This window comes from Marmota marmota, unplaced genomic scaffold (genome assembly GCF_001458135.2).
Source record: "Marmota marmota marmota unplaced genomic scaffold, marMar, whole genome shotgun sequence".
Taxonomy (NCBI): Eukaryota; Metazoa; Chordata; class Mammalia; order Rodentia; family Sciuridae; genus Marmota; species Marmota marmota.
Window position 1 is genome coordinate 12,051,671 of NW_026000057.1, and position 20,600 is coordinate 12,072,270.

General features: G+C 40.3%; 1 long non-coding RNA gene across 1 annotated transcript; it reads left to right on the forward strand.

Moving 5' to 3' along the window:
* The first annotated feature begins 1,867 nt into the window (after positions 1 to 1,867).
* Positions 1,868 to 19,736, forward strand: LOC125619821. Its single transcript, XR_007351424.1, has 4 exons — positions 1,868 to 2,361; positions 9,635 to 9,733; positions 16,340 to 16,409; positions 19,633 to 19,736. It is a non-coding gene; the product is annotated as an uncharacterized LOC125619821 (long non-coding RNA).
* Positions 19,737 to 20,600: the final 864 nt, after the last annotated feature.

Sequence of the window (20,600 nt, forward strand, 5' to 3'; positions counted from 1 at the left end):
GTAGGAAAACAGCTTTCCCCTTCAATGGTTAAGGATCAGACTTACTGATCTCATTTTGCCAGCACCACTGTTTTACTCAGCTATTTTTGCTGCTGTGACCAAAACACCTAATAAGAACAATATAGAGGAGGAAAAGTTTTGTTTGGGACTCCTGGTTTCAGAGATCTCAGTCCACAGATGGCCAACGCCATTGCCCTGGGCCCTGGTGAGGCAGAACATCAAGGCAGAAAGGTGTAGAAGAGGAAAGCAGCTCAGCACATGGAAGAGAGAGATAGAGAGAGAGAGAGAGAACTCCACTCAAAGGCACAGTGACCCACCTCCTCCAGCCACACCCTACCTCCCTACCTGCCTAGAGTTACCAAGCAGTTAACCCATTCAAGTGAATTAATGCACCAATTAGATTAAGGTTCTCGTAACCCAGTAATTTCACCTTGAAACTTTCTTTCAATGTCTCACACATGAGCTTCTGGGGGACACCTCATATTCAAACTATAACAACCACTGACCAGCCCCATGATCCTGGTCTATTATTTTGTTTATCTATGCCTAAATTCCCTTGTTTGTAAAATGGAGACAATAATGGTACCCAATTCTCTGGGTTTATTGAGACAATTAAATAAAATCAATTAATTTTATTTAACTGAGGCAGTTTAGCATGATAGCTGAGCACATGGGTCCTGGAACCAGACTGCCTGGGTTTCACCTCCAGCTTTATGACTTACTTCTACCTGTCTGAACTTGGGAAAGGCACCTGTTTCTGTAAGTTCAGTTTCCTTAACTGTAAAATGGGGATACCATTACCCTTCTAATAAGGTTGTTTTATTTAAAGTGTTAATAAGCTGGTCTGGTGCACTCCTGTAATCCCAGCAGTTGGGGAGTCTGAGGTAGGAGGATTGTGAGTTCAATGCCATCCTCAGCAACTTAGTGATGCCCTAAGCAACTCAGTGAGACCCTGTCTCTAAATAAAATATAAATTAAAAAAAGGACTGAGGATGTGGCTCAGTGGTTAAGTACCCCTGGGTTCAGTCCCTGGTACCAATAAATAAATAAGTATAAAAAATAAAGTGTTAATCAATGTAAAATATTTAGAACATCACAGAGCTGCTTATTTAATTATAAAAATAAAGCTCTTAGTTTCCCGTAAGTAGTAAGAACTCAATAAATGATAATGTTATTAGTCACATAACTGCCCAGATAATTTATAAATTTATTAGTCATCCTGTAAAGAAGGAAATATTGGTTGTTTTCTTCTTTTATTATAAAATTATAGGGTTTTTGACTTAAACTTTTGCATCTCCAAATTCAATCCAGGAAGTGACAGGACCAAGGGACCAGAAAGGACTAGAAAGAAAGACAAATGTATTCATAGAAATAAAACAACTCAGACGGTGTTTTTAAAAGGACTAGCTCCCCTTTCTTTCCCAATTAAAACTTCTGAGCAAACTTCTTTTGCATCCCTCTTGTCCCTAGAAAGAATCTTTGCGGTGGTCCTCTCCCAAGGGATTTATAACCATAAGAAAACCAGGTATTTTGCGATTCTGGTTGGAGAAACAAAACTGGCCTAGACATAATTCCCTGGCTCCTTGGGACAGAAGTTGAGGGAATCCCATCTCTGTTTTATTGGATTTTCCCTTCTCAAACGCAGGATTTGGAAGAGGATTTTTGAATTGTTGGTGCACACTCCAAAGACAAGACGAGGCACAGAGCCAGCAGCCCTTTGGCCTTGTCTTATGATGGTTGTTAAAAGCACTAAGCGTCCGGGGTGCTTGCAGGGATCCACAGAACTGCCCCTCTCAGGCCCCCTGCGCGTGAGCGCCCTGGGTCGACCCCCGCCCGCGAGGCGGGCCCCGCCAGTAGGGGGCGTGCGGGAGCTGCGCTCCCTGGGCGCTGTCCGTCCCAAGCGGGCGAAGAGCGTTTCCTACTGCGCTTCTCCGCGAGCAGCGGTGATGGGTGACCGCACCGCGCTGTTTCTGCGATGGGACGCTCTCCAGTTCCGACTCGGGACTCCGGCGGGCTGCCGCTACTGCAGAGTTTCTCGGAGACTGGGCTGGGGGCTGTGCGGATGGCCAGCGGGGCTCGAAGGCTGCGTGGCCGCGCCTCCGCCTCCCCCTTCTGCGAACCCTAACTACGTGGCTACATCGCAAAACTCAGGAGCCACTTGGGCCCGGCGTTCGTCTCTAAGTGAGTCCCCGGAACCTTTCCACCTCCTCCTGCCGGGAATAAAAAGCGACCAGGCGCGAGGATTTCATTGCATCCTTGCAGGGACACACCAAAATCCCAGCGATGACCCTGACTAACGTTGGAAAGTTACAGCCCACAGCTGAGCTCTTCACCACGCGTCCTTAACCTGCCTCTCCGGAGGTAAGTTGCGTGGTGCAGGCTCCTTGCTTAACTTCTTCATCCCTAGAAAAGTGGCTGCTTCCCCGCCCTAACCTACCCTGTGACACTCAGTCCCTTCCTCCTGTCCCGAACTTCTAACTGTTCAGTTCTGAGCCCTGTTTTGGTGCTAGTTGGCTGCTCTTCTTCCCACCTCCGCTCTACCTTCCTTTGGAAACCATCACTTCCTGTTCTGCAAAATCATACAGCAAACGCTTGCTGGAGTGGACTCCTGGGATGGCGGAGCTTTTTGGTTGTCGTTGGTTGTGGATTGAAGACAGAAGGGGCTATTAAATTCTATTCTGTTTCCTTGTCCCTTTGGCTCCTTAAACATTTGTTTGATTAAAAACGCACAAGTAAAAATATATTCCCATTCTCCCCGTTTATTAGGCAAATTGATGAAGAAATCAAAGAAAGAAATTGGGCAATCACACCCTATTATTCCAGTCCTGACTACAAGTTAGTAGTAACATATGGTCGTGGGTGTTTATTTATTTGTACGAAAGTCATCTTGTGAAATAGAACAAACAGAGAATTCCTTTTGAGGAGCACTAAGTCCATTTGACACCTATGCTCCCTCCTTGCAGTGATTGCCTATTTCATTTAATTTGAAGGGCCCTTGACTTGATCGTAAAATTTAAACCATTGTCTGTCATTGTGCCCTGAGATTCTTCTATTGAAGTTTATTCTTTTTTGTTTAAAGTCAATATTCTTTGAGTGTCCCCTTAATAAATCACAGTTTACCACTTGGGAAAGACGAGATCAGAAAATGGTATTGAAGAAAAGTTCTGGTCTGGAATTGAAGAAACACGGCTAACTTCAGAAAACCTTGTGTTCCGGTTTTGGACACAGTTCTACTGCTAATTGGCAATGTGACCTCTGTTATTCCACCCCCATCCCCCCTCCCCAGATCCCCAGTACTGGGGAACGAATCCTGAAGTGCTTTACCAGTGAGCTACCTTCCTCCCCAGTCCTTTTTATTTATTTATTTATTTTTTTAAATTTTGAGACAGGGTCTTGCTAAATTGCTGAGGCTGGTCTTGAACTTGTGATCCTCCTGTTGCAGCCTTCCCAGTCACTGGGATTACAGGCGTGCACTATGGCATCTGGTCTAGTTAATCAATTATTTACTTGCTCAAATCTTCATCTTGCTCATTTCAGGAACCTGAGACAAATAATCTCTATCCATTGTCCAATGACTGCTAAATTCAGTGAATTCTTGATTCTCATCTTCCTTGACTTATCAGTGATGGTTAAGAAAATTGACCACTCTCCTTGAAATGCTTTCTCCTTGAAGTCTTACGAGGTTTTATTTCTCCCTCTTTGTCTGCTTCTTCTCAGTCTACCTGACTGGTTTTTCCTCCTCTTCTCTAAATGCTGATGTTTGGGGTGTAAGAGGCCTCTTTTCTACTCCCCTGCATGCTCTCCTCTATGACATTTAAAATCAATACCTTGACAAACTCCCACGTGTATGCCTCCAATGTCGACTTGTTCTTCTCTAAACCCCAGGCTCAGGCATCCAGATGGCTTTTTGACATCTTCCATGATAGTCATCTCAAAAGTAGTGTGTCTAAAGTAGTGAATCCTGATCTTCACCCCCAAATCTGCTTTTCCCCAAGTCTTGTCCATCCCAGTAAATGGCGACCCTATCTGTTATGGTTTCAATGTGTCTTCAAAATTCATGTGCTGGAAATTTAGTGCCTAGTATAACAGTGTTGACTGGGAGCATTTTAAAAGGTGGTTAGGTCAGGAGGATCTGTCCTCGTGGAGAGATTAATGTCCTATCATGAGAATGGGTGTGTTATTGTGAGAATTGGGTTGTTATAAAAGTGACTTTAGGGACTGGGGTTGTGGCTCAGCAGTAGAGTGCTCGCCTAGCATGTATGAGGTCCTGGGTTCAATCCTCAGCACCACATAAAATAAATAAACAAAATAAATGTATTGTGTACAAATAAAAAATAAATATTAAAAAAAGTGACTTTGGCCCTCTCCTGCTCTCTCTTGCCCTTCCACCTTCTGCCAGGAGATAATCCAAGAGGGCCCTTGCCAGATACCAGATGTCTTGATGTTCGACTTCCCAACCTCCAGAACTATAGGAAAGAAATCTCTGTTCTTTATAAATTACACTGACTGTGGTATTCTGCTACAGAAGCACAGAACAGTCCAAGGCTCTCTCCATTCTCAAGCCAAAATCCTTCAGTCAACTTGATTTCTACCATCAGACTAGCCTAAACCACCTTCTCTCTAATTGAACTGTAGTCTAGCCTCCTACCTGGTCTCCCTGGTTTTTCCCTTGCTTTCTTTTTTTATTTTTTAGTTGTAGTTGAACATAATACTTTTATTTTATTTATTTTTATGTGGTGCTGAGGATCGAACCCAGGGCCTTGCACGTGTGAGGTTGAGCGCTCTACCGCTGAGCCACAACCCCAGCCCTCCCTGGCCTTCATACTCCACACAGCTACAGGAGTAATATACAAGTTAATTGGGTCCGGCAATAGATTAAAACTCTTCATTGATTTAGCTCATTCAGGGACCTGCAGGATTTTGATTTAGTCTTTATTTTTTCTGTCATCTGTTTCTGCTGTCATCTGTCACTTACCAACACTGCAATTGTTGGCCTCCCAGTTATTACTCCAATATGCCAAGCATAACCCTGTCTCCGGGGCTTTGCACATACAAGTCTCTCCATTTGGAATATTCTTCCCCTGAACAGTGCATGGCTGACTGCAATTTCCGGCTGACAAATGTTTGGTTAAAACCCTGTCTCCCCATCTCCATCCTAGATGTGAACTGTGTCTTCAGTGCCTAGATTGGTGCTTGGCACTAAGGTTATTGCACATCTTTATTAAATTCATGAATCTGGAAAGTGATAGTATTATATTTATAGCACAAGGCTAAAGTGAAGATCATACCATGAGGCCAGTTTTTATACTGGAAAGAATTCTAAATTTATAGTTGGACAAATCTGGTTTCCAGTTCTGTTTACATACTTGCTAGTACTGTAAACTTCTCAGAAGGTCTATTTTTCAAGTGTGTGGAGTGGACATATTATAATACCTGGATGGTTTATTGTGAGCATAAAGTGAAACTAAAAACATAAAGCATATAGCTAAGAGGAGGCTAAAAATTGACCAATTTTGATAATTCACATGTGAATGTGCTTCCTAAGCTATAAAACAGCATACATGCATACAGAACTCAAGCTACTGAGAACTATTGTATGCAATGTAGTTGTGTTAAGCGTTTCAGGGTGAATGGTGCTCACAACAAACGGAAACTGAGAAAATGAATAACTGGTGGTATCTATATCTCATATCTACAGACTCCAGTGGAGTAGAGAATTCCCATTTTTGTGCATAATTTCCTTTATCTTGTGACCCTACTGTGCCTAAGGAGGCAATGCATATTCTTATTATCTCATTCTCTCAAAAAACCTGTGCATAAAAACTCAGCCAAGTGATGTAATACAAGTGCGTTAGTCAGCGTTAGGTCACTATGACCAAAATACCTGATAAGAATGATTTAGAGGAATAAAAGTTTATTTTCTCAGGGTTTCAGAGATTTAATCCATGATGGGCAGACTCCCTTGCTCTGGGCCCAAGGTGTAGCAGCACATCATCGCAGAAGGTCACCGCTGAGGGAGGCTTCCCCCTTCATGGTGGCAGGGAAGAGGGGAGGGGAAGGTGCTGTGGGGAAGAGGAACCCTTCCAGGCACGCCCCAGTGACCTGCCTGCTCCAGCCATGCCCCATCTGCCTACAGTTACCATCCAGTGAGTCCATTCAAACTAGGATGGAGTGATTAGGTTATAGCTCTCATAACCTAATCATTCCACCTCTGAATATTCCTGCAATTAACAGAGTGTACCCCGATTTGGGGGTACACTTCCTATCCAAACCATAATACCAAGTATTAGGTGGTAAGAAGCTACAGTTACCATTTTATCAGCATGGTCCTGCTAGATGAGTACTAACTAGTTGTTTTAATTAAGCACACAATGATAGGCTCCAGCTGTTCAAAAGGGAATGTGACATATTCCTTTTATTTTCAGAGAATTCACAGTCTCTTGCTCTGTTTAGTCCAGTTTTATAAGGTGTGTATAACTCAGAATGTTTGAGCACAGGAAGAGGTCAGCTACATCAAGTTTTAACTGCAGCAGTTCAAAGACAAACAGCATTCTGAGACATTTTTTCCCCCGTGAAACTGCAAAGGGTAGGCCATATTCTTGAGACACAGTTATTCAATATTCTTGGAAACATCTAGGGTTCAGAGGGTTGGAGGTGGGGATGTGTGAGATCCAGATTCAGTGAATTGAGGTTTCAGACTATAGGACTCCTAAATAAATGAGAGCAGTTTCAGGATTTCCCTGAGGGTTCCCAAGTTGTCCAGTGTTGGTTGTGCTATATTCTTTCTCTGGTTTGCAATCTGTTCCCCAGTACTAGTGCAAGCTCTGAATGACTTTAAGAATTCAAGCAGAGTGCGGGAGCTTTCTCTAGATCCACCGGCCTCCCAGAAGTCCTTCCTCTGAGAAAGTCCCCCTGAGCCAGGGGTGATCTTGAGGAGAAAAGTAGAGTGTACCCCAGTGATAAGCCAATGATCCCTACATTTGGGGGCTCAGTCAGGCTACAGTTACCTGAACCTAGGGAGCAGAATAGTTTACCTGATGCTGGGACCCCACATTTGACGTTAGGAAGGAAGATCATAAGTGAAGAAATTGACTGTAGCTGGCAAATGCCCCCATTTTCCTATAAAGAGGTCTTATAAGCCCTTCCAGTACTGGGACCAGGATTTATTCATCTGCTTGGTGTTGTGCCTCATGCACACAATATTATAGTTATTTATCAATGATCCATAGATTTATTACCCTAGCATATTAATTAGTCTTATACATATTTGTTAGGTTTTCTGGAATATTCCTTGAGCATTCTGCTAGGTCTTGGGAATACAAACTAGAATTATGACCTATTTCCCAAACCTAGTATACCTTCTGTCTTTATTTTTATCACCGTATTTATACTAAAATCAACTTGTGTTTACCTTTCAAAAACCTAGGGATCTCAACAAAAAAATAAAACTTTTGTAAACATAAATCACAGAGAAATACAGTAAGATGATTATTTGTGTTACTTTCTCATCTCTTTACTTTTTAAAAATGTTGATTAACACATGGTAGAGCACATTGGCTCATTTAATTCTTCAATGATCCTCAGCCCTATAGTTAGAGTGAGACAGAGTCCAATGAACCTCCAACCCTTGGGCTCTGTCCCCCAAAGAAGGTAACTTACTTCATTCATAGTACACTGTAGCCCTGGGAGAGGGCTAGACGTCTGCTGCTCTGTGTCCTTGAACCCTCACCTCCTGGCTTGAGCTGCTTTCAAATTCCTGCACGCTGAAGGGAAGGAAGACTGAAAGCTAGTGCTGATTTGTTTTGAATTTTCCACTGTGTCTTGGACTGGTTCAAATACCTTTCTTGAAGAAAGCAGATTTCATGAGCTACTTCATTTATTTCTGGACTATTGAGACACCAGCAGATATGATTCAAGAATCTGAACATGAAAACATGTAAAAATACATGACATTCATTTGAAGCATGTGTAAGTCTCTATCATGGACTTCATATTGTCCCTGAGCAGCCTGTGGTGTCATTTGAATTATCCATCATCCACAAAGCAGGCTTTGTCTGATTTTTGTGGCATCCGTTTGTTCTTGTCTGTCTTTTCTCCCTTTCCACAATATTCCCACGATTACCGACACAACAACTCGTTGTGCCCTGTTTGAATTTTGCACTTGAATCCCTTTGATTAAAGATCTTGACATGAAATCTCAAAGTGTGATTTTTCTTCCTTCAGTGAAGTCTTGTGATGAAAAGATTCTGTTCTGTGTGCAGTCTGGAGAATCCCTTAATTGGAGGTTGGCGGACAAAGTTTCATTGGATGGGACTGCTTCTCCTTTCAAAGTGGTTGCTGTTGATCTTTCTGAGCTCCAGTATCTTGGAGAAATAACATAATTAATGATGGGACCATTTATCTTTGAAGAATTTTTCTTCTTGTATTTTAATGATTTTCCAATTGTGTCATGTCTGAGTTTGCTTTTATGATTGCAACACTATCCATCTATCATAAGATGTTGTAGTTACATCATACAGAAAAGCCTGTAAATGTATATATCAGGAATTAAGAAATACATCTAATGCCGCATTTATTTTATGTATTTACTTAAGACTGCTGTGTGAAGGTTTATATGTAGTGGAATATATTTCCACTGTTGGAAAAAAAATCTTTACATAAAATGTTTACAGCAGGTTTTAGGAATTTCATTTAAAAAATACAGGCTTCTATGGCAATTAATAGAAATCAGAAACTTAATCCTAGGTAATGCCATTATAGCTTATGAAAAGTGAACAAGATGAGAAAAGGAATCTTTTAGATAAAGAGCTATTTTCCCTTTTTCAACCATTAATTCTGCCAACTGGCTAAGTAAGGACCCATCTGGCATAAGTAAGGGACACACCAGTCAAGACAGAGCTGCTACCTTCAGACAATAACAATATTTTATGATTTTTTTTTGCTTTAGATTTATATGCCTGTTATCCCCTACTTTTAGAACTGACTTTTCATGAAGTTTTTAATAATGGAGTAACTTTAATAAAAACCAGTTAATTTAGAATGATGGAAGGAGAGAGTCAGGGCTTGATAAGAATAAATTTTCCCTTTTCAGGTCACTATTGACTTCTCATGTTTGTCAGAAATGAATGTACCTGATGAATCAGAAATATATAATTTTTATAAGATATTTGACATATAAAGGAAATAATTTCTGGAGGTAAGTGGAAATAAGGGTATCTACTATTGTCATAGATAGTTTTCTCCTTTCTTGTCTGTTTTTATAATATAGTCCATTGTGTAGTGCTGTACAAATACCTCAGACTGGGTAGTTTATAGCTCCCCAAACCTTGCTTTTGGGGGAACACATCCAACCATGGCATCTTGTAATAATTTACTTTTCTTTTAGTTAGCATGACTAAGTAGGTAGATTATCACCCCCATATGGCATTGCTTGAATGTAAAATACAGTGACAAAAGCCTCATTAATGGAGCATTGCCAGAGGCATACCCTCAAAATACACGAGTACAGACCCACAGCTTCTATATTTGAATAATGTAAAGGAAATAGATTTTTCTCATTAATAGTTTTTTTCAATTATGGTTAAACCACTGTTAAATGTTACCAAGTAAATTATATTTTGTGCTTTTCTTTTAGTTCCTCAGCTCCTATGGAGAGAAGCATGGTCATTTGAGATTTGATTTTCTTTTCGAGGGAACTGTGTGCCTGCTAACTGCTGCAAAAGTAAAATTGCCTGTAAGTTAACTATTGTAGTCACTTTAATAACCATGTAACCATATCTTAAAGGGAAACTATATAAGACAATATTTATGTAAGTGACTCTTTGTGAAATTTAAAAGATGTTAGTGAAGTGGTACCCCCCTTTCTCAACTGAAAAATCTTAACTGGGCCTCTCCAGAAATCTTCACCATGGCTGATTTTAGGACTGTCAGCAAAAGAGTCTCTGCAAAAGAGTTCAATGTAGATAAACTTCCTATTTTCGTGTCACCCTGTTCACTTGGCCACTGGCCAAAAAGATACCAGCACTCCAGGTGCTGGACACCCCCTTACTAGTTTTTACAAACATATCCAGTATAGCACTTTGAAGAAATGTACAGACAAGGCCTCTGGCCTTGAGCTGAGCTTCACAGAGATGTCTACATTTTTAAGATAAGTTACAATTGGGCCCATGGTAACAGCTGGCAGGGGAGGAAAGAAAGGGGAGATGAAGCTCCCCCTTCTTAGGTGTTGTCCTTGAAGAGTTAACTTGCCCAAAACAGTGAAAGAAAAAGCTGCTTTTATGTGAACTTCTGCAGACTGTGAACTTCTGAGCCCCTCCCCTTACACACTGGGTATAAAACTCTGAAACTCCCTGAACCCTGAGTTTGATTGATTACAGCAAAGGCTGTACCCTCTGAACCTGGCTGCAGCCAAATAAAACTGTTTCCTGCTATCTTCGGTGCCTTGCCTCTTTGGCCCTACAACATTTTGAACAAAACACAAGCGGGACAGCAGCTATATACAATTAGAGCAGGCTCCCACCTGGGAAGAGGAGAAAGCCACACAGTCAAAGAGCAACACCTAGGTAAGCACAATGTGGCTGCCACACTGGGACCTTCACGGAACCGCACCACTGCCCTCGAACCTTGGCAGACAGCCCACAGTGAGATTGACATAGGTGACTTTTATACAAATTATGTCCCAGATCATCAGTCTCTGCTAAGATTACATTAGAATTAAGAGTTGGAGAATCCCAGCGGCCAAGATCCTGCACTGGGAGATAACAAAAAAAATTCCTTCATCTTAAAATGCCAGAGGTTCTATGTATGCCTCCCTTCCCTAAATGACAGTTCCTCCCAGGGGCTCGAGTACACCATCCTTGGGACAGCACTGGACTCTGACTTAAAAGCCCATATCTATCAAGAAAAAGGTCAAATACATTGGTCACCATCTGACTCAGCAACAGAACAGAACAACCACTGAGCCTCAAAAGAAACAGATCTGCTCAATTCCAGTCCCTTCAACCTGCCATCAGACTAGAGAATTCTTGGGGGCTACTGGGTTCAGCCATATATGGATCCCCAACTTTTAGTTATGACAAAAACCCCTCTATGAAGCCACAAAGGGGGGAGAATGAGATCCTCTAATATGGGGGTCATCTAAGCAAAAGGCCTTTGAGGACATTAAACAAGTACTCACCAGTGCACCTGGATTAGGGCTCCCTGACCTCACAAAGCCTTTCTTTCTATATGTCCATGATTGATCTGGAATGGCTATGGGAGTTTTGACTCAGATGCTGGGGACATGGCACCGTCCAGTGTCCTATTTGTCTAAACAGCTGTACTCTGTAGCCCAGGGCTGGCCACCTTATTTACGGGCCCTTACAGCCACAACTCTTCTGGTGTTGGAAGCTGATAAACTGGCCATGGGCAAGAACTGGTTTTCAGAGTTCCTCATTCCATTTTGACATTGTTAAAATATAAAGGACACTATTGGTTGACTAATGAAAAAAATGGTCACATATCAGGACATGTTATGTGAAAACCCATATATCTGCGTTGAGGTCATCAGAACTCTAAACCCAGCGACTTTGCTGCCCATTGGACCTGGAAAACCTGACCACAAATGTGTTGAGGTCATGGATAAAGTGTTCTCCAGCAGGCCAGACCTAACAGACCAACCTCTCAGGACGCTGATGCAGAGTACTTCACAGATGGAAGCAGTTTTATAAAAGATGAGGTATGTTTTGCTGGATATGCAATGGTCACTCTGGACTCTACTGTCGAGGCAGAGTCTCTGCTTTAGGGAACTTCAGCACAAAAAGGAAGACTTATTGCTTTGACTCAAGCACCTCAGTTGACAGCAGGACTCTGTGTGGATATTTACATAGACTCAAAATATGCGTTCTCTACCCTTCATGTTCATAAGGCCTTATGTAGGCTAATTAACTCAGGAGAGAAAAAACAGGGGGGGACATGATGTATGGTAAGAAATTCTTTGGATGCACTGTGGGCTCCCAGGAAGGTTATGATTATATATTGCCAAGGTCATCGAAAGGAAAACACTGGTTTTTCAGGGCAACTGGAGAGCTGACAAAGAGGACAGGTTAGCTGTCTGCAAGAAACGGGAAGAAAATCTAGTCCCAGGTTTAAGTTCTGCACTTCTGCCTGGCCGACTAGCTAACAGAATGGGAGCCAACATACTCCCAACATGAAAGTAAGTGGTTTAAGACTGAAAAAAAAATTTTTTCTCCCAGGTGGATAGTGGAGATTTTCTGATGGCTGGAATAGCCATCCTGGAGATTCTAGCCCCAGCCTTTATCAGACTGTTTTGCAGAAAAACATGTTGGACATACAACACTTGAGACAGTTCTGAGTCGACATTTCTATGCCCCCTAGCCCACAAGCAACACCTGGATGATCTGCAAACAATATGAGGTTTGTGCTCACAACAATCCTTGTCAAGGGCCAAAGCTCCCACCAGGAATCCAAACTATAGGAGGAGCACCTTTTGAAGACTTGGAAGTAAACTTCACTGAACTACCATGCTCACGGGGCTATAAATAACTTTTGGTTTTTTGTGTGCTCATACTCTGACTGGGTGGAAACATTTCCCACTCGCACTAAAAAGATTAAGGAGATACTAGGATGCTTCTCTGTGAAATTATTCCAAGGTTTAGTGTCCCAATAATTATTGGCTCAGACAATGGGCCAGTTTTGGGGCAGAAGTGATAGGATCACTGAACAAGAGTTTAAATATCAGATGAAAGTTATGTACTGCCTATAGGCTGCAGAGTTCTGGTAAAGTTAAAAGGATGAACAGGACTGTAAGGCTCAATTGGGTAAGCTGTGTCAGGAGACTCACTTACATTGTGATGAACTCCCTGTGGATTACATCCACTCCCACTAGGAGGACTAGATTCTTTTCTTTTGAGATAATATATGGGAGGCCCCCCTCTTACTAGGGGACTACAGGGAGACTTAAGAGAGATAGGAAAATTAACCATGAATCGACAGCTTCAGGTCTTAGGGAAAACTTTACAGGTTCTCAACCAATGGGTTAGAGAAAGATTGTCAGTAAATTTGACCCAGGTGCACACTTCTTCAAGCCTGGAGATTGAGTCTGGGTCAAAACATAAAACATTCAGCCCCTAAACTTCTTTGGAGGGGCCCTTTCAATGTTATTTTATCCACCCCAACTGCAGTAAAGTTTGCAGAGATAAGTCTCTGGATTCACTACACCAGACTCATTCCTGCAGCTGAGGACTGGGAGTGCTCTCCAGATGCTGCTATGCCCTTGAAGCTGACCATCCGGAAGAAAAAGGAGCACCCGAGAAGCTTGAGGATCAGAAGGACAACAGCCCTGCTCCATTCACACCAGAAGCTGACTGGTCTACGCATGGCCAAAGCTTAAGGAGACTAAGGCCCTGTTTCAGCCACACAGGAGGGACTGGCTGATCAATGCACGGTGAAAGATAAACTTCCCACCAAGACTAATGAACTCTTTCAACCTCTGAGATAGTTCCTATGCTGTAATGCTTTGCCACTCCTTGCTTCTAGATATATACACAATTCTCTATTTGGTTTTGGGTACTGGTTTGATAACAGTAACTCCTACTGACTGGACTCCAGGTAACAAAATTTCACTTATATTTTTTTATCTTGCTTATATAAGTTTTCTAGGATTTGTTTGGTGTTATTAGTTTGGCTTTGTTAATTTATGCTGTTTAACCTATGCTAACCAAAATGTTAGTCTATTATTTAGTTTGGTTTCCTTTGATAACCTTAAGAGGTTCTGTTCTACTCCTATTCCAACCATGGAGATCATATGAACCATGTGTCAAGACAATTCACTGTAACCAAGAGATGGTAAAACATATATTTAGGACCTGTCCCAGCAGAGGAATGCTACAGATGGATGACTGTTTGGAAAGGAAAAAGAGGTCCATTGGAAAGAAACTTGATTTAGGAAGTCACCAATCTTGGGGTGAAGGTAACTGGCCACCCCAGAAGATTATTGCCACTTATGCTCCAGATACCTGGGCACAAAATGGCAGTTGGAGCTACAGAACTCCTATTGACATGTTAAACAGAATTATCCACTTACAAGCTGTACTAAAAATTATTATTAATCAGACTGCCACAGCCTTTGACCTCCTAGCCACAAAACAGACCAGATGCTAGTGGCTACCTATCAAAACCGCTTGACATTAGATTACCTACTGGCTGAGGAAAAAGAAATATGTGGAGAGTTGTTGCATCCAAATGGATGACAATAGACAAACAGTTAAGAATATAGCCAAAACACAAGAGAACTAGCACATATCCTAGTTCATACCTAGAAGGGCATTAAAGTTTGGGTCCCAAACTTGCTTTTGGGAGATGGTTTTCAACTCTTGGTAGATTTAAAAACTTAACTGGTGTAATGGGTATTCTGCTGTTAACCTGTTCATTGCTCCCATATTTGGCTCCACCGTGCATTAAAACTATTGGGTCCACTAAAAAAGCTGCTGTTGAAAGGATGACAACAACTAAGGTTTTGGCATTATATAAGGCTTTAAGCCAAGATAATAGTAATGAGGCTCTTAAATTTAAAGGATTAAATTATGGGGAGCATCATTAAAGGGGGGAATTGAAGTGGCACCCCCTTTCACAACTGAAAAATCTTAACTGGGCCTCTCCAGAAATCTTCACCATGGCTGATTTTAGGACTGTCAGCAAAAGAGTCTCTGCAAAAGAGTTTAATGTAGATAAACTTCCTATTTTCGTGTCACCATGTTTACTTGGCCACTGGCCAAAAAGATACCAGCATTCCAGGTGCTGGACACCCCCTTACTAGTTTTTCACAAACGTATCAAGTATAATACTTTGAAGAAATGTGCAAACAAGGCCTCTGGCCTTGAGCTGGGGCTACACAGAGATGTCTACATTTTTAAGATAAGTTACAAATGGGCTCCATGGTAACAGCTGGCAGGGGGAGGAAAGAAAGGGGAGATGAAGCTCCCCCTTCTCAGGTGTTGTCCTTGAAGAGTTAACATGCCCAGAACAGTGAAAGAAAAAGCTGCTTTTATGTGAACTTCTGCAGACTGTGAACTTCTGAGCCCCTCCCCTTACATGCTGGGTATAAAACACTGAAACTCCCTGAACTCGGGGTTCAGGGGATTGATTGATTACAGCAAAGGCTTACCCTCTGAACCTGGCTGCAGCCAAATAAAACTGTTTCCTGCTATCTTTGGTGTCTTGCCTCGTTTGTCCCTACAACATTAGGTGGTATTATTGTTAGAAAATAATGTGAGGACATTTTGTTATTTACCATGCTTAAGTCAGAATTATCTTAAGAAAGTATAATACAGCTAACAATAAAGGACTTCGTTCACAAAACTTGTATTGATATTGTAGTCTTATTTATGAAACATTTTATAAAAGAAAAACCTAAATGACCCCAAATAAAGAAATAGTTAAGTAATGGGCCAGATCCTGGCAATAATGTCTTATATAGTCATTAAAATTATGAAAAGTCTTAATGTGGAAAATAGCCCATGCTGTCATATATAGCATGTGATAAATGTCAGTTGGTTTCAGTGGATTAAATTTTCTTATTTTAATATGTCAGGTCTAGGAATTGGCCAGAGGCATGGAATATCACAGCAAAAATTCCATTTACACAGATTTATTAGACATAAATTACGCTTAATCGATTATTAGCTTGTTAGAGAATATGTAAAAGCTTTTATGTAGTTATATCATCAACTTTGTGATATTTATTCTATATAAAAAGCTTCTTTACTGGGTAGAATTTTTTAAAAAAACTGTCCCCTTAGTAGCATAAGTAGACCATCTAGTTTGTGCTTTAAACAGCATTTCAATCACAAACGGGTTACTTTTGAATAACTTCACCACCTATGGTAATTCTTACTCCAAACTACTCTCTTACTTTTCTGCATTTGTTACTATAGTCTGTCAACCAAATGTGAAATCATTGATTTCTCATGAGAATTAGAGTCTAGTAATTAGGGTTTAGAGAATTAGGTCTAGTAATGAATGTATAATATTGATAACTTTTAGATATTAATAAATAAAACTTAGGAATTAAAACTGCTAAGAGATCACAAAAGGGAAGTTGTTACTTTGTTTAGTCATTTTAAAGCCTTTCTTCATCACTTTGATGATATGTCATATCTTTCTATTGATTACATTTTGAAATTTATATGGGATTAGTTCATATTAAGCAATATAAATATTGCAATTACTTAATGTTTAATGTAGCCTTGCAAATAATTAAAAGGTTGATTAATCCAAACGATTGCCTCTGAGATAGCCAAATAAATTTTGCAGTGAATAATATTCTATTTTTATATTTGAGAACTTGGGCATGTTCCTGATTCTGCACAGACTACCATGGTTCTTTGAATAAAGGATATTCACCAAAAGAGGTAATCAAAAATATTTGTCATCTAGACATCATAATTTCCAATATTTAGCAGAGTCTCAGACTTTAAGAATGTGAGCCCCCCCACACACTTAATAAAACTTATATATTCAGTAAATAACTCAATCAATATTAGCCACCTTGTCATAGTTCTGTGAAAAGAAACTATTTACCACTTTATAGAAAAATACTTAAAAGCTGTTGTTAACCCACCAGCATTTTGGGGTGATTTGCAGTCAGAATTAGAACTGTACTGGTTGTTTGCTATCAGCCACTCCAGGTCTTCTGCAGCTTGGGGAAGATATTTTTAAGATGGCTCCCTGGAGGCAATGTGAAACAAGTAACTATGAGACCAGTAAATATTTGCTGACTTTACTAGAACCAAATCCCGGAGTCTGGCCTCATTATCACAGTGCATTCGATTTTGGGGGTTAACAAAGAATGTCTTTTGCAGTCAAGTACTGAGGTAACTTCTAGTTGCTTTACTGAATATTTCTTTTCGAAGCATTAAATTAAATGCATTAAAATGTATCTCAATTTAAGAAACATCAGTCCCTTAGAATGATCAAGTTCAACAGGAGACAAAATAGGAAGGGTGGTTGGGAATGTAGCTTGGTGGTAGAGCATGTGCTTAGCATGCATGGGGGCCCTGGGTTCAGTCTCCATCATCATAAAAAATAAAAGTGGAATATAAACATGAGGAGCTTTGAATATTTAGTTGTCTAGATGTAGTTAGTATATACTACTTAGTTTCATTAGTGAGGATTTCAGAATATATCCAAGAATTGGGAGGGATTGTTTTTAATATCATTATTATCCACTAGGGGGAGGCTTATCCCCTTTTTTTAAAAAGCAATGTGGGGGATATTGGGGAGGGAGTAAGATTATTACAGTATACTGCAAAAAAAGACAGCAAAATATTGTCAGATTTACAAAAACTTTTTCTAAATCAGAAAAATTGGTGGTAGATTTGTTATTTGTACATTACCTTTCATTCACAATCTTAAAATGTCAATTTATCCATATTTATACCTCTTGCTATGTAGGTGCCAACTAAAGAGCTAGACATCACTACAGAGTCCAAGACACCAGTGTGTCAATGTTGAAAGGGTGGAAAAAGAAACTAGTTTAGGGCAGGAATTTGCATTCATAGAAGTAACTGTTGAGGTCCTATTGGGAGGGATGGGATTGGCTGTAAAGCAGAGGGGAATCTAGCTTTAGGGAACCCCTGGAAAGAAGGAGAATGGTGGCAAAGAATGAGAAATAAAATGGTGGAGGGGAGACCCTCTGAAGACATTGGGGGGAAATCTGGATGGTGCCATGTCTCAGGAAACAGGAAGGAGGGATTTTAAGAAAGTGTTGATGGTGTTGGAGGAAGAGGCCAGGGGTGATTCTGAATAGGTGGAGAATTAACAACAGAGAAAATGATTTTGTACTTGACTAGAAAGAGGACTAGGGGTATTAATTCTAATTCCATGCACTGAGTAATCATTCTTTGGCCAGTGAATAAGATTGACCCAGCAGAGCATTTAAACACTTTTCGGATACATCCGGTTGCCCTTGTCATTAACTACAAGTCCAAGTAGAGTCTGACACAGCAGATGAGAGCAGAGAAAGAATGGGAAGAACAGGATTTTCACTTTGCCTCTGTCCCTAACAAGCTATGTGATCCTGGATGAGCCACTTAGCCTCTCTTTCCCTTGCTTTCTTTATCTATAACTAGATGGTTGGATTATATGAAGTATTAAATTGGTGTATTAAATTATTTTTATTATAAAGTATTAAATTGGCATTCCAGGACCAGCTTCAGGGAAGCTGAGGTGCCTCTGAAATTATAAGCAAGAAATGTTTTTCACTTGAGGGAGAAGATCCGTGGCTTTTATCAGATTCCCCAAATGGCTAATGAATCCTCAAAAGCTAAGGTTTGTTGAATTAGATGATCATTAAAGTCCTGTCTATTTTAGAATTCCAAAATTTTAAACCTCTAGCTTTAGCTATTCTATTTCACATGGTTTGTCTCAGCAGATCACTGTCAGAGAATGAATTAGAGATTAGAGTTTTTGATATGTAATTGACTGGATCAGTCCCCCCTAGAGAATTGTTGAGAAAATTCAGGGGATTTTAAAAGTTAAGATTAGCCATTTCTTTAATAGCCCACAGATGTTTTATGAAGACCCAACCTATATATCTTTATTCAGTAGTTACTAGCCATGCATCTGATGATCATAAATACCAGAAGTGACTGCAGCCTCATAAATATAAGTTGTAGATGCCGTTACCTTTAGTGTGTTCATCTGGTGATCAGATTCCCATCAGAGTGATCGCTATGGTGATTCTCTTTTGGAAGATATGGCAGCAGAGCTGGGGATACCACTCCTCGGGTTTGTGCCACTGACCTTCACCAGAGGGCCAGGAAGTCTGGTGTAGATTTGGAAATGGCAGCTGTCAAAGGAGATGACACCATGCAGGAGGTTATTAACATTTATATATGCTCCAAAGCAAGAAACCATTGTGTCAGTTGATATGTAATCATGATAATTTAATTTGTTATAATTATTGGGTAACTCTTAGGACTGAGCCCTGGAAATCCCTTTTTGATCTATTGACTACTTTATAAAACCTGGTATGTCAGTTTCCTAGATTGGTTAACCATTTGTGTTCATTAGTTTTCTCTCACTATAATGAAATATCCAAGATAATTAACCTACAAAGGAAAAAGGGTTATTTTGTCTCCCAGTTTTGGAAGTTTCAGTCCATGACCAATCAGCTCCACGGCTTTGGGCCCCAAGGTAAGACAACACATCATGGTGGGAGCATGTGGTACAACAGATTCTTATATCATGACCTGGGATCAAAGAAGTGACCAGGGTTTCACAATCCCCTACAGGGACACACCCTTAATGACCTAAAAACCTCCCACTAGTTCCCATAGCCTAAAGGTTCTACTATTCCCCATAGTGCCACCCTGGAGACCAACCCTTTAATAAACGAGCCTTTGGGGAGACTTTCAACATCAAAACTATAGCAGCATTTATATTTATAAACCGCTTATGGATATGGTATAAAGTTGTATTGTTTCATTGAGACAATGTTTAAAGTGACTTTAGGCACTTCTGGGTCACATGGAAGATTAAACTGAAATGTGCTTCTTATATAGCATGAAGTTGTTTAGCACGATCAACTCTCTATCTTTCTAATCTTACCATTATTTTGGTTCCATGTAACAGGTTTTACTGCAGGTAATACATCCTGTGTGTTACAACAGGAAGGAAAATGACATTTATAATACTTCAATTTGAACATTTCAATTTGAAAAGCTAAATATTTAAGGCAAGTATTGCACTTTTCTATTGGAACTTTTCCCTTAGCATCTGAGCTTGGCTCCCTGTGAAATGCAAGAGTTGTGGAAAATTCCACCTGTGAAATACAAACACAGTTTTTGTAGGTTATTAGGTACTGGAAATATTGGTACTAGCTGTCAAGAACACAACATAATCTATTAATTCACTTATTGGAGTATAAACAGATTTGCTAATTAGCTTTATTTCCCTAAAGCAATTGGTTTCCTTCACATAAGCCTGCTAAAAACACTATCTGTACAGAAGGTTTAGATTTATGATTTGTGAAACTGCTCTGGAAATAAACTCTTTTCAGAGCTGTCCTCTTGATGTGAAGATAGTGTATTGTGAGTTTACCTTTATCCTTCTAGAAAAGGTTCTTATATTTTCACGACCTACAAGGAAACAGCGATGAGTGGATCTCATTGATTGATTTTAAATATGGCCTTGCATTACCATGTGGCAGTCTTCTACTCTCATGACCACAGTGTGGTGACGGGGCTGTAATATAGCTCAGTCGTAGAGTGCTTGCCTATCATGTTTAAAGCCTTAGGTTTGATCCCCAGCACCACAAACGCAAACAAAAGACAAAGTGGTGACAAAGACACTAAATCTTATCCACAGGAATTACAATATAGATTCATTTTTGCCTTTTGGAAAGGAAATAGCCTTCTGCGATTTTAATTTGGAAGCAAATATGGAAATAAGTAATGACTTCTACAAAGGAGAAAAGTGGGTTCCTGCCTGGGAATAGAAGAATTTGATGCTTAATAGCTTAAAAGCTATCTAATCCCTGTTGTGATGGTAACTGAGCACACTGTAAAGTAACAGGTCACATTTTTATTTATTACTTTACT